Source organism: Crinia signifera, chromosome 2 (assembly GCF_055691185.1).
Source record: "Crinia signifera chromosome 2, ASM5569118v1, whole genome shotgun sequence".
NCBI classification, from domain to species: Eukaryota; Metazoa; Chordata; class Amphibia; order Anura; family Myobatrachidae; genus Crinia; species Crinia signifera.
Genome location: NC_139218.1, coordinates 58,818,679 through 58,832,299, shown reverse-complemented (window position 1 = coordinate 58,832,299; position 13,621 = coordinate 58,818,679). Strand labels below are relative to the sequence as shown.

The following is a 13,621-nucleotide window of genomic DNA, read 5'->3' as shown; positions in this document are numbered from 1 at the left end:
CGCGTCTATAGACGCGGTGACAGTTTGGAGATGTCTGCTGTCCCTGATTCCCAATCAGCGATCGCTAAGCCGCTCGGTAACACAGTGATCGGTGGTGATCGGTGCTGTTAAGTACAGCACCGATCACCACCGATCGCCAGCCCCCCCCCCACCCCGCAGCCCCCCCTCCTCCCACCCACCCGGCTGCCGCAGTGCCAGCACCCCTCCCACCCCCCCACCAGCCGCAGCGCCAGCCCCCCTCCCAAAGCTGGTGAGCAAAATGGGGTCACATGTGGGGGGGTTCCACTGTATTGGTGCTTCGGGGGTCTTGCTAATGCGACATAGCACCCACCATTCATTCCACCACCAAATATCACTCCTTCCCTTCTGAGTCCTGCCATGCACCCAAATGGTATTTTTTGGTCACATGTGAGGCATTGCCGTACTCGGGAGAAATTGGGGCACAGATTTTGGGGTGCTTTGTCTCCTTCATTCCTTGTGAAAATTAAAAATTTTGAGCCAGAAATGCATTTTTGTGTAAAAAATTACATTTTTTTACACAAAAATGCAGTTCTGGCTCAAAATTTTTCATTTTCACAAGGAATGAAGGAGACAAAGCACCCCAAAATCTGTGCCCCAATTTCTCCCGAGTATGGCAATGCCTCACATGTGACCAAAAAATATCAGTTGGGTGCATGGCAGGACTCAGAAGGGAAGGAGTGATATTTGGATTTTGCAGCACAGATTCTGGTTGAATGACCCCTGAAGCACCCATACAGTGGAACCCCCCCCACAAGTGACCCCATTTTGCAAACTACACCCTTCAGGGAATTCAACAAGGGGTATAGTGTACATTTCAAACCCCCAGGGGTTTCACCAATTTTGATACAACTGAGCTGTGAAAATGAAAAATTAAATTTTTTACACAAAAATGCAGTTCTGGCTCCAAATTTTTCATTTTCACAAGGAATGAAGGAGACAAAGCACCCCAAAATCTGTGCCCCAATTTCTCCCGAGTACGGCAATGCCTCACATGTGACCAAAAAATACCATTTGGGTGCATGGCAGGACTCAGAAGGGAAGGAGTGATTTTTGTATTTTGCAGCTCAGATTCTGGTGGAATTTTGGTGGGTGCTATGTCGCATTAGCAAGACCCCCAAAGCACCAATACAGTGGAAGCCCCCCACAAGTGACCCCATTTTGCAAACTACACCCCTCAGGGAATTCATCTAGGGGTATAGTGTACATTTCAAACCCCCAGGGGTTTCACCAATTTTGATACAACTGAGCTGTGAAAATGAAAAATTTAATTTTTTACACAAAAATGCAGTTCTGGCTCCAAATTTTTCATTTTCACAAGGAATGAAGGAGACAAAGCACCCCAAAATCTGTGCCCCAATTTCTCCCGAGTACGGCAATGCCTCACATGTGACCAAAAAATACCATTTGGGGGCATGGCAGGACTCAGAAGGGAAGGAGTGATTTTTGGATTTTGCAGCACAGATTCTGGTTGAATGACCCCTGAAGCACCCATACAGTGGAACCCCCCCACAAGTGACCCCATTTTGCAAACTACACCCTTTAGGGAATTCATCTAGGGGTATAGTGTACATTTCAAACCCCCAGGGGTTTCACCAATTTTGATACAACTGAGCTGTGAAAATGAAAAATTAAATTTTTTCATTTTCACAGCCCAGTTGTATCAAAATTGGTGAAACCCCTGGGGGTTTGAAATGTACACTATACCCCTAGATGAAATCCCTGAAGGGTGTAGTTTGCAAAATGGGGTCACTTGTGGGGGAGGTTCCTAACTTTTAGCATCTTATGGTGCCTAGAAACCTACATGGTGCCTAAAAAATAATCTCATAAAAAGGAGGCTCCAAAATCAAGTAGGTGCTCCTTCTATTATGAAGCCTGTGGTTTGGTCAACGTGCACACTAGGGCCACATATAGGATATTTATGAAAACAAAAGAATTGGGGGAATCAATTTTTAGTCACATTTCTCTAGTAAAATGTACTGTGTTCCTTAGAAAAATGTATTAAAATTGCAAATCTGCAAAAAAAATGAAATTTTGAAATTTCACCTACACTTTGTTTTAATTCCTGTGAAACACCTAAAGGGTTAACAAACTTCCAAAATGCTGTTTTGAATACTGTGAGGGGTGCAGTTTTTGAAATGGCATCATTTATGGGGGTGTCTCACATACAAGTCCCTCAAAGTCACATCAGAACTGAACTGGTCCCTAAAAAAATCAGTGTTTGAAATTTTCTTGAAAATTTGAAAATTTGCTATTCATATTGTAAGCCTCCTAGTGTCCAAAAAAATTAAAAGGAAGTTGAAATAATGATGGAAACATAAAGTAGACATATGGTCTATGTTAGTTATTAACTATTTTGAGTGGTATGATTATTTGTCTCACAAGGAGAAAATGTAACATTTTGCAAATTGCTAAATTTTCCATTTTTTTCCGACATTTTGGTATTTTTCACAAAAAAACACAGACTGTATCAACGAAAATTTACCACTAACTTGAAGTACAATGTGTCACGAAAAAACAATCTCAAAATCACTGGAATAAGTAAAAGCAAAAAAAAGTTATCCCCACTTAAGTGATACCTGTCAGATTTGAAAAAAAGGGCTCTGTCAGGAACGCAAAAACTGGCTCTGTCAGGAAGGGGTTAAGCACAGGTGATGGTAATCCATAAATTAAGAAGAAAGTCCAGAAACAGAACAATGTGTCCCTCCCCCCCATTCACGACAACCTCATGATTAAATGGCACATGCAAAACACTGACATGGCTATGGTCGACAATGAAAAAGGTTGACATGAGTTTTTGAAGATTTATTTTTCACTTTTTCAATGTTTTCATATTCATTCTCATGTGTCGACATGGACACCAATGAAGTGCCACACTTATGTCAACATTTACATGTGTTGACCTTTCTGTGTTGATTTTTTCTTGTGGCGATTCGCGGCAACCCCCCTCCCGCGATTCACAGCACACCCCCCCCCCCAATTTGCGGCGACTCCCGTGATTTGCGGCCCCACCCGTGACACACCCCCTCCTGCGATTCATGGCACCCCACGACCCCCCCTCCCACGATTTGTGCCAACCCCCCAGGCCCCCCCTTCCTCGCGATACCCCCCACCCCACGCGACCCCCCCTACCGCGATTCCCCCCCCCCTGTCATTGCGGCAACCCCCCGCCCCTGCGACCCACCCTCCCATGATTCAATGCAACCCCCCGTGTCCCCCCCTCCCGCAATTCACGGCATCCACCCACGACCCCTCCTCCCGTGATTCGCGGACACACCTCACCTCCTCCCTCCTCCCCTCCCCCGCTCGCGATTCACGGCAACCCCAGGATTAAATGGCACATGCAAAACACTGACACGGCTATGGTCGACAATGAAAAAGGTTGACATGAGTTTTTGAAGATTTATTTTTCTTTTTTGAATGTTTTCATATTCATTCTCATGTGTCGACATGGACACCAATGAAGTGCCACACTTATGTCAACATTTACATGTGTTGACCTTTCTGTGTTGATTTTTTCTTGTAGCAATTTTTTTACAGTGACAACTATGTGCACGTCAGCCATCATCAACCAATTCTTTGTATAATATATAACACCTGTTCTGTTTTACTGTAGGTGTTTTAAGTCAGATCTTTTACTGCTACTATTACTGTTTATTTAAATGCATTCTGAATGACAGCAACATCCTACCATCCTTCTACAAGAATATATAACCAACTAGGTGATTTATCGCGCCCCGTGCCCCCCCCCCCTCCCGCAATTCACGGACCCCCCGCGCACCCCCCCCCCCCCACGATTCACGCCCCCTCCCACGATTCACGTCACCCCCCGCACACACACCCCTCCCGCAACCCCGCCCTCCCGCAATTCACACCCCCTCCCACGCTTTGCGGACCCGCCCCCTCTCCCGCGATCCGCGGACACCGGCGCCCCCTCCCTCCCTTGATTCACGGCACCCCCCACGCCCCTCCCACAATTCACGGCACCCCTAAGCCCCTCTTTAGTCCCCCGTATACTCACACACCCCTATCACTACCCAGCTTCCTGCTCTCCTGAACCGTAACTTCCACCACTGGGGAGTCGCTGACGCTGTTTTGCCCACATGCCCCTATTATGCTTCATAGCCCAGCCTCCTGCTCTCATGTACCCTAACTCCCATCCAGTAGGAGGAGACACTGACTCAGGGCCACCATCCTGTACTCCTGTACTGCCACACTGGACCCTCACCCACTGGCAGAAGCTGCACAGTATCTCCACACACCCCTATCACTACCCAGCCTCCTGTTTTCCTGTGTCGTGACCTCCGCCAGTGGGGAGCCGCTGACTCAAAAACACCGTATTATATTATTGCACACACACCTAAACAACATGCACACACAGCCCCCCCCCCCCCACACCCACAAATGTCACTGTACCACCCACACTATCAATGTACATCTTACTCTGTAACCGCTTTTTAATTAAACAAAACAATACACACCCCCTTCCAAATCATATGCTCTCTATTTAACACATTTCACCTATAACTCAAGTTGCAATACAGGCCATCTTTCATACAATTCTAACCATCTTTCTCATATACAAATGTTCACACATTAAGGGGGCGCAGCCCCTTACGACGGTGTGAAGAGCGCCCGTAGGGCGCGATGAATCACCTAGTATGGTATATATATATATATATATATATATATATATATATATATATCTCAAAGAATTTTTTGAAATGCGCAAAGTCTTTAAATACCAGTCCTTTTCTGTGGAATTACATGTCCCAGGATCATAGGCGTGCGCACAGGGGGTGCCGGGGGTGCACAGGCACCTCCTAATTACGGGCACCCCCCGCACGATTACAGCCAGGCAGAGCCAGCTCTGCTTGCCTGAGTTGAGATCAGGAGCAGCCAGCAGTGCAGAGCGCATAGGTAGTCACCCTTCCTCCCACAATCCTAGCCGAGGCAGCATTCATCTGGCACTGCAGTCGGGGCTTCCCTGAGGCTGGGCCCGCCCCCACACTCAGCTCCGTGTTACACAGACCAGCAGCTCTTCCTGCCTCTCCGCCTCCCTCCCTCACCACATGGCTGGTTCCCTGCAAGTCCCTGACATGAGCCCTCAGCCAGGTGAGTGCTGTGTGCACTGAGGAAATGGGGGCTGGTGTATCATGTGTGTGTACTGCGTGTAATATGGGGCAGCTATGTATAATTGAATATGTTGTGTGCAATGTGCTGCATGTATTAGCTGTGTGTAATGTATTATGGTGTAATATGGGGGAGGGGGTGCTGTGTATATGTAAATACGTGTAATATGGGGGGGAATCTGCATGTTATATACTATAGTGTTTTGTACAATGTACTGTGTGTACTGTGCAGGGTGTAATATGGGGGAGGGGGTGCTGTATATATGGTAATATGGGGGGGGGAATCTGCATGTAAAATACTATAGTGTTTTGTATAGTGTTTTGTGCAATGTGCTGTGTGTACTATACAGGGTGTAATATGGGGGAGGGGGTGCTGTGTATATGTAAATATGTGTAATATGGGGGAATCTGCATGTAATATACTATAGTGTTTTGTGCAATGTGCTGTGTGTACTGTGCAGGGTGTAATATGGGGGAGGGGGTGCTGTGTATATGGTAATATGGGGGAATCTGCATGTAATATACTATAGTGTTTTGTGCAATGTGCTTTATGTACTGTACAGGGTGTAATATGGGGGAGGGGGTGCAGCAATTACAGTGAAGAGAGTGTGTTGACTTATCAATGTGTGTGTGTGTGATCTATAGATAGATATCACTAGAGACAGGATTATATGCAACATAAAAAGCTTGAAATATGCATGCAAATATGCATGAAAAATACTTAAAATATGCATAAAAAGTGTTAAATATGCTACATTAAATAATAAAAAAAGTAATTTTTAACTTATTTATTTAAAAATCAGCATACAATTAGTTGCAAACAAACCTCAAAAATAGGCCCACAGCATCTGCAGATGTCTAGTGCTGTACACAGGATTTTTTTCTTCCTCGCTGCTACAGCATACTGCAGCATCCTAGGCTCTTCTGGGATCAACTACACGGACCCTCATCTCCAGCGCCGATGGATCAAATGTCAGCATAGCGTGTGAGGGCGGTGCAGTGGAAGGCTTCCTCCCTGCGCTGCATACTTACTGTGACATGGCATTTCCTCCGCGATGTCACAACCCTTCCGCCCACCTCCTCTGCTGCAGAAGTCTGTCTCTTGGTGTAAAGTCCCAGGCCAGGGGCAGGCAAAGGTTCAGGAGCTTCGTAATGGCATCCGCCCCGACTAAGTTTTATCAACATGGATTGGCAACCTAGAGCAGTGTCAGACATAGCGTACATCCAAGATTCGCAACACTGTGCATTGCCCCAGCCTGCACACTCTACCACTACCTGGCCCGCAGCAGCAGGGCAAAGCAGTGCTGTAACTCGCGGGTGGGAAGAGGATGGTGCCTAAAATATGCACCATCACTAGATTTTAGGTAAAATATGCAATAACCAGTGAGAATAGGCAAAATATGCAAATGCATATGCAAATATGCAAATGCATATAATCCTGTCTCTAGATATCACACACACACACACACACACATACATACTGTACCTGTATGTTTATATGTAAGGGCTGAGACACCCACTTGCATTGACTACAGGAGCTGAAGTACTAATTGGTGCATCTATAGACACAATTTCAGCTGACCAATTGAAACTTGCACCAGCCCCAGAATCTGTCTAAATATGGCCTCCTGTGTGAGCCCCATGGTGCATGGCATTTTGTGTGATGGGCATTACTATATGTGGCGTTATGTGTAATGGACATTACAGTGTAAATTTTTGCAGTGCGCCTTCGCCGCGCACTGTCTCTGTTTCCGGTATGTGTGTGGGGGTAATGATTTCAGTGTGAAGTGCTTATACATAAATAAGTCCCCTTCTATTTAGTTTGCATTAATGGCCAATAGGCAGCGATGGACACATCCAGTAGGCGGTGATGGACACGCCCCTTCAATGGTGCACCCCCAAAGAAAATGGGCTGCGCATGCCTATGCCCAGGATAGAAAAAGGTGATTCCTTTCAACACTTTCTCTGCACTTAAGTCTTTGATTGAGACCGGCTGCTTCTAAAATACCCGTACAGGGCTCCTGGATCCACAGGAAAAAAATAGTTTCTAGAAAAATATAAAGAAGCACTCCATAGTGCAATCGAACAGATAAAAAGCTTTTATTCTTTTAAAAAGATTATTGGTGGTATAAAATCAAGTACCAAATCGGGCGGTATCTAGACCGAGACTGAACGCATAAAACAGCAGTTTCCTACTGCTAGTCGGAGTGGTTACACTCTCTCCGTCCGTTCTGTTCGGGTGATTGACGCTAGGCCACGCCCCAACACGTTTCGTCACTGCGGACTTCGTCAGAGGGCTCGCTTAGTGTCAGTCAGCCACCTCTATATGTCCGTGTGTCAATTACACTCATCAGACACATCCATTGACTCACAGCGGTAAATACAATAAACCAACACCTGTTTTCAGCTCTGAATCGCATTAGCAACAGTACTCAGACCTATATACGTACATAGTACATCTAACTTGCTCTTGATATATATATAATATATTATTTCAATACCATTGTGTATGTTATTACTATCAGTGAGAAACCGAGCACAGCTCACCCTTCTATTGCTTTTTACCATTGTATAAGTGTATTCACAACCCCACAGAGCAGCAGTTTAGACAGCACTCATTGATACAGTGGGTGAGATTTAATAGGATGAGAGATTCAGAGATTTGGTAAGAAATCTCCAGTTTTTTTAAAGCGGCAATCATTTACACTGCAAAATCAAACAGGTGTTGCAGTGTAAATGATTGCCGCTTTAAAAAAAACGATATTTCTTCCCAAATCTCTCACTTTCTGAATTTCTCACCCTTTTAAATCTCACCCAGTCTTCTACAGCTTTACAAGAGAAGGCTGCTTTGAACTTCTATAGTACAACTGTATATTAAGGTCTGTACTTGAAGAAACATGAGAAAGAAGAACAGCGCCATCTTGCGATTTTAATATTTACATTCTAGTTGCAAAGTTGGCAAGGCATACTGAGAATCAGGTGCACGGTACATATTTACTGCCTAGCTGTAAATCTAATTTATCAACTTAATGTGCTTATGTGACACATTGAACAGAGTTCTGCTGCAAAGCACAAATCTATGATTTAAAAGTTTCGTAGTGGATTGTACCAAAGCTGGGTTTTTAAATCCATGGCTGGATGTTCTCACAATATAGAGTTACAGGTTACAATCTGTCTCTGTGTGCACCTGCTTCCAGTGTAAAGAGTGACGATAGAACGTTTAATGAGATATATCAAGTTCCATTTTTACGCTACACCATTGTTTCCTATTTAATCTGTATTTGTATTACATGACAATATGGAATACTGGACTCAACCACCACTGGTTCCTATGTACTAAGCTTTGGAGAGTGATGATGTGGAGAAAGACAAAGTATAACTAGTAAACCCTTGTAATATAGCAGATAAAAAATATATAATCTGCAGATATTGTGCACACTATGGGTTTTAGAAATGTGCTTGGCATTTCTGGGTAGTGCTGGCCATTTCCCGATGGGCCGGTCCGGATTTGTCTGCTTTCCCCCCTTACTGGGCCACCGCTATATCCCCTGGCTGGGCCGTGGCCGCTAACTGCAGTCAACAACTCTTGGGGGCAAAGTGACGTACGCGGCGCTAAATAGTAAAGCATGCGAGTGTAGCGAGCCCACAAGGGTACAATGCAGCTAAAATAAAACAAAATAACCTACACCTACGTGAATTACAGATAAAATAAAAAACATTCTGAGGGCATCTAACAACTTCCGCCCTCACTGAACATCACATCCTGTAATCAAAACTGAAGGGGATCAAGTCTCTACCATTCCCAAATGCAGCAGCTGTTCCCCCTCCATGCAAGACTTTGCGCCGCAGTGCAGTATCCACTCCGTCACAAAGTATGGGGTAATCTCACTGTTCCTGCCAGCGCCCCCCTCCCGAACAACCTGTCAGCAACCCCCCCACCCCCGGGCTGCTCTATGATGTCAACCCCACCACCCCCCACCAAGCGGCTCTATGATATCTCCCAGGCCGGATTTAGTCACCAATCCGCCCCTGTCTGTATGTGTCTCCAGAAACCAGCAATAAATTCAGTAAAGTTCCTTTTTTCCTATATGTCAGATACCTATGCCTCAGATGGAACAAACAGTATATGAACAGTGAAATTAGAGCAACCATTAATCAGAAATTGCTAGGTCTGATAGTGAGTGTGTGTCATAAGACTCCTACAGCTCAAAGTCTTCCAAGAGCCTCCAATTCTCCCAGGGATTTTCTCTTTCTTCCAGCATGTGGGTACATACAGTATGATGTCATTTTGTGCAAATAATGTGTGCACTGCTTTGATCTTGTACCAGTGCTGTTTCCAGATAAGATTATTTTGTATCATCTTGCTCGCCATCACTGTATGTTTTTGCAGATAGTTACTACTGAACTTACTGTACATACATAACTGTATGGGGTATATCATTAGTTTTATGGTATAAAGCTGTAATAGTTCTAAATATAAATGTGCAATAATATCAGAGGGCACGGGAAAGGTTAAATCAGCAGCTTCTATAAGTCAATGATTGCAGTTTAGTACAGGCCTTTTACGCATTGAGCAATAGCTGTTCAAGATTCAGTGATCAGAAAAATCCTTTACTGTATATTTACTAACCAAATGCAGTGCAGTGGAGTTTGTCCATACCCACTAGGCGACTATGCCCAGCCTGTATGGACAGCGATGATCGCATTCAGAGCCACTCAGTGCATACACACTGTGCATTCGCCCTGCCTGGCGCCAACGATGGGGGGAGGACAGCTTTGCATAACGCAGTGCTATGCAAAGCCATCTTCAAAGCCGCTAATCTGCTGGTAATACCAGCAGATGAGTGGCTTTCCTGGCGATGATGTGGGAGCGCGCAGCAGCGCTCACCGCTCATCGCTGTGGTATACACACTGGGCAGCTTTGAGCTGAAAGCCGCTCAAACTTGCAAAGTCGACCAGTGTGTATGGGCTTTAACTCAGCATATTGACAAAAAAAGGGACTATGGAAACTTGTTTTTCTACAGCCCCCCTCCCCCATTCCCAGGTCCTGTGACAGCTGGCGACGCAAGATTTAGGATGTCGTCTTCTCTAATATGGCACATGCACTGACTGGCATTCATCTCTAAGCATTACCATCTTAACAGTACTAAAGGCTATGGGCAAATCAATACACTGGGGGCCATGCCAACCGTTCACAGGAAACAATGTTATAGAACCTTCATAACTTATCCCTCCTGTGTTCCGCACCATTTCTTCACATGCTTCCATACAGTGAAAGGCTGTCAGCACCCTTACTGCTGGATAGCTCCAATCATCCACCAAGCAGCAAGCTGACAGCCATTTGCTGTCTGGCTGGAGGCAGGTAGAGAACAATGTGCTATGGTTGGTGGATAGTTCCAGCCATCCACCAACCAGCAAGCAGACAACCATGCAGTATGTTGCTGCACCTTGGTGGAGGTAGAAGATGCTGGCTGGCCTTTCTGATTGGGTGTAATTTACAATCAGTGCTGCCATTTAGCATTCTCTGAATTCCTCCCTAGAAGCTTTACAGGGACCAAGGGCCTATTTCTTTATTGCAATCATTATAATGTATTTGATGGTCCTTTAATTTGTATGGTTTGCCATGACCTGGTACTACGAGTAAGGTCACACATAAGTCTGATGTCATTCTGAATAATATTATTGTTTTCAGCATTATAACCACCATGGACTTAGGCTCAATGTGTGACTGAAAGGGTCAGTAAAGACATGGATGGCTGTAAATGAATAAATCCCCCAAATTAATTTATCATGCTCACTATTAAAACTAAGGTTTTATTGTCATTAATTTTTAGTTAAGGAGTTGGTTCTATTAGGAAGCCTTCAGTTAATCCCCAAATTATACCAAAATACAAATAAAAGTGTGTACATACTGGGCAATATAATAAACAACATCACTCATTATAGCCCTTCTGAGCGATTTCGTTCATGATATCTTCCAGTGTGTATGCCTCTAACAATGCACAATGCTCGCTCCCGTGGGTCATTAACGGCTGCCCCATTCTCTGTGCATGTACAGACAAAGGAGTGCACCATTGACCTGGGCCATGTTGTTAGGACCATGCTCCCCCCCTTGCGCCATCACTCCCTCCCGCCAGCATCAGCAAGTGTATATACACTTGTCAATGACCGCACCCTGCCGTGTCCCCATGGCCGCCGATATCAGCAGTTTGTATGGGCTATTATAACCTAAATGAATCAGTCATTGTTAACCAAACAATGTGGCATAATAAACCAAACATATTTGGCAAGTGAAAGTACAAAGTACTGTACAAAAACAGAACATTATTAAACTCTCGCTGCACATGTTACATCTGCCCAGCCGGCAGTGGTTTTGCCGATCTTGAGAACAACTTCTGTGATCAGGTCTGATAACCTCATTATGAAAACCTAGATTTCTTAAAATCAACCAATCATAACATAACAACATCATCCACATCTGACAATATATACTGTAATAATGTAGAAGTTTTAAAAATTGCACAGTGCCTAGTGCTTAGCACTATTTATAGGGCAGTATTCAATGAGGCTGATTCGCCATGTTCTACGACGAATGTGTGCTATTTTCGTGCTCTAGGGTGAATCTTTTTACTGAAAAACTGATTCGCCCTATTCAACATGCACTATTCGCCGACGGCGAACAGTGAATGACGGACAATTTGCCATCTGATAGCCACCGTAATTCGCTGTGGTTTTTCAATGGGTTTTTCAATGTGATTCGCCGTGAGTGTATTCAATGATCAGATGGCGAATTGCTTTCTGTGATTTTCGCCGTGTGTTATCGTGCCTCACCATCTTTTTATGGTGAACTGAACTGTGATCTTTTAAAATAAAGTTTTTTTTATTATTATTTGGTGTAAAAAAATCTGTATTTTTTTCTGTGAAAGGGCATGCTATTTTTTATGTACTGACTGCACGTGAATATATATTTAATTTGATTTTTTTTTTTTTACACATTGCAGCCAGCAGGGGGCCGAGAGCCACTCATTAGATATTCATATATTCACTGTTTCCGCTCATTACATATGCCAAATGGGAGCAGTGCAGCGGCTCCCTACCCCAGTCCCCTGCTACTGTAGCTCTCCCGGGGGGCAGTGTCTGGCGCAGGCAGGGAGGCTTCCATCTCCCTGCCTGCCGCCACCCCCGGCTCCCTGGGGCAATCGCTGCAGGGGTTAAAATTTGCTGTCAGGGGCAGCGAGCCCCTGCGGCATTGAATACGGCGACAGGGAGGGCTGGCAGCGAATGCTCCAGCCCTCTGAAACACGGCGACTGTGCAGCGAATCCTAAACAGGATTCGCTGCGCATCCTGATTCATCACATTGATTTCTGCCCATAGAGCCAATTTCTGTGGAGAAGTTCCAGGTGTAACTCCGCTCCGTGCCTTAATCACACCGCCCTAATTTTAAATTAAAAGTTACATTAAAAGCATTTGTTGTTTTCCACTTTAAAGAGAACAGAATTACTGCCACTGTGCAAATGGAAATTTGTATTATATTTAGTCATGCAACTTGATGCCTGTGACTTCATACACAATAGCAGCCTCGCTAATGAATTAAATGAATCAGCTGGAGGGATCATGGTGCTATCAGCCAACAACAAGCTATTGCTGATAATTTGGGATTTAAGGGGGAAAGATGGCCCACCTCCTCTAAATCAACCTTGTTATGGGACTTTACTGCACTGGGTGACTGCATCAACCAACAAAGCAGAGTGTACTGTAAGAAACAGTATTAATGCAAAAAAATCACCCAAATTATGGAAGATTGTTGTTTATCGTCAATGCATGCAGCATACAGGGTTATTGAGACAGTTGTGGGAACAGGAACTGAAGTAGGATTAATGGCCACACCCCTTAAAAAATGGAAAATGCAATAGCATCTTGGATAAGATATAAATACTTATATGGGGCCAAAAAAGCATCTTAAAATGACGTGAATGAATGCATTTCTAAATCATTCTCTTCAAGTTTACATTTTTGGGATCCAAATTCCACAATAAAACATCAAATCATAAGGATGTTTTTCAAAAGAAACCCATAACCAAAGCAAGTGACTCCATATTGTTGTGGTCCTGCCCCCTCCAGCAGCACACCGCCATCATAGGCTGTACATATTCACTACAAGACATGGCCAGTGGCGTAACTATGAATTAGGCGCCCCCCCCGCCGTTAATGGGGGGCGCCCCCCGCCGCACCCCCCGCCCGCAGCCTTACCTGTCTTGCTGGTCCCGTCCCGGCTCCTTTGCTGGCTTCATTCTTCTGCTAGTGAGGCGGACCAACACAAAATGTCCGCCCCCATACAGCAGACAGTTTCAGAGAACTGTCTGCTATATGGGGCGGACATTTTATTGTGGTCCGTCTCACTAGCAGAAGAATGACCACCAGTGAAGTCAGGTAAGGCTGCGGGCGGCAGATTGGCGGGCGGCAGATGGGC

The 13,621-nt window shown here is 44.8% G+C and overlaps 1 protein-coding gene across 2 annotated transcripts in view; it reads left to right on the top strand.

Moving 5' to 3' along the window:
* Nucleotides 1-13,621, top strand: part of COL26A1 (collagen type XXVI alpha 1 chain) — a 382,256-nt gene that overhangs the window by 337,183 nt on the left and 31,452 nt on the right. The gene's annotated exons all lie outside the window — the stretch shown is intronic.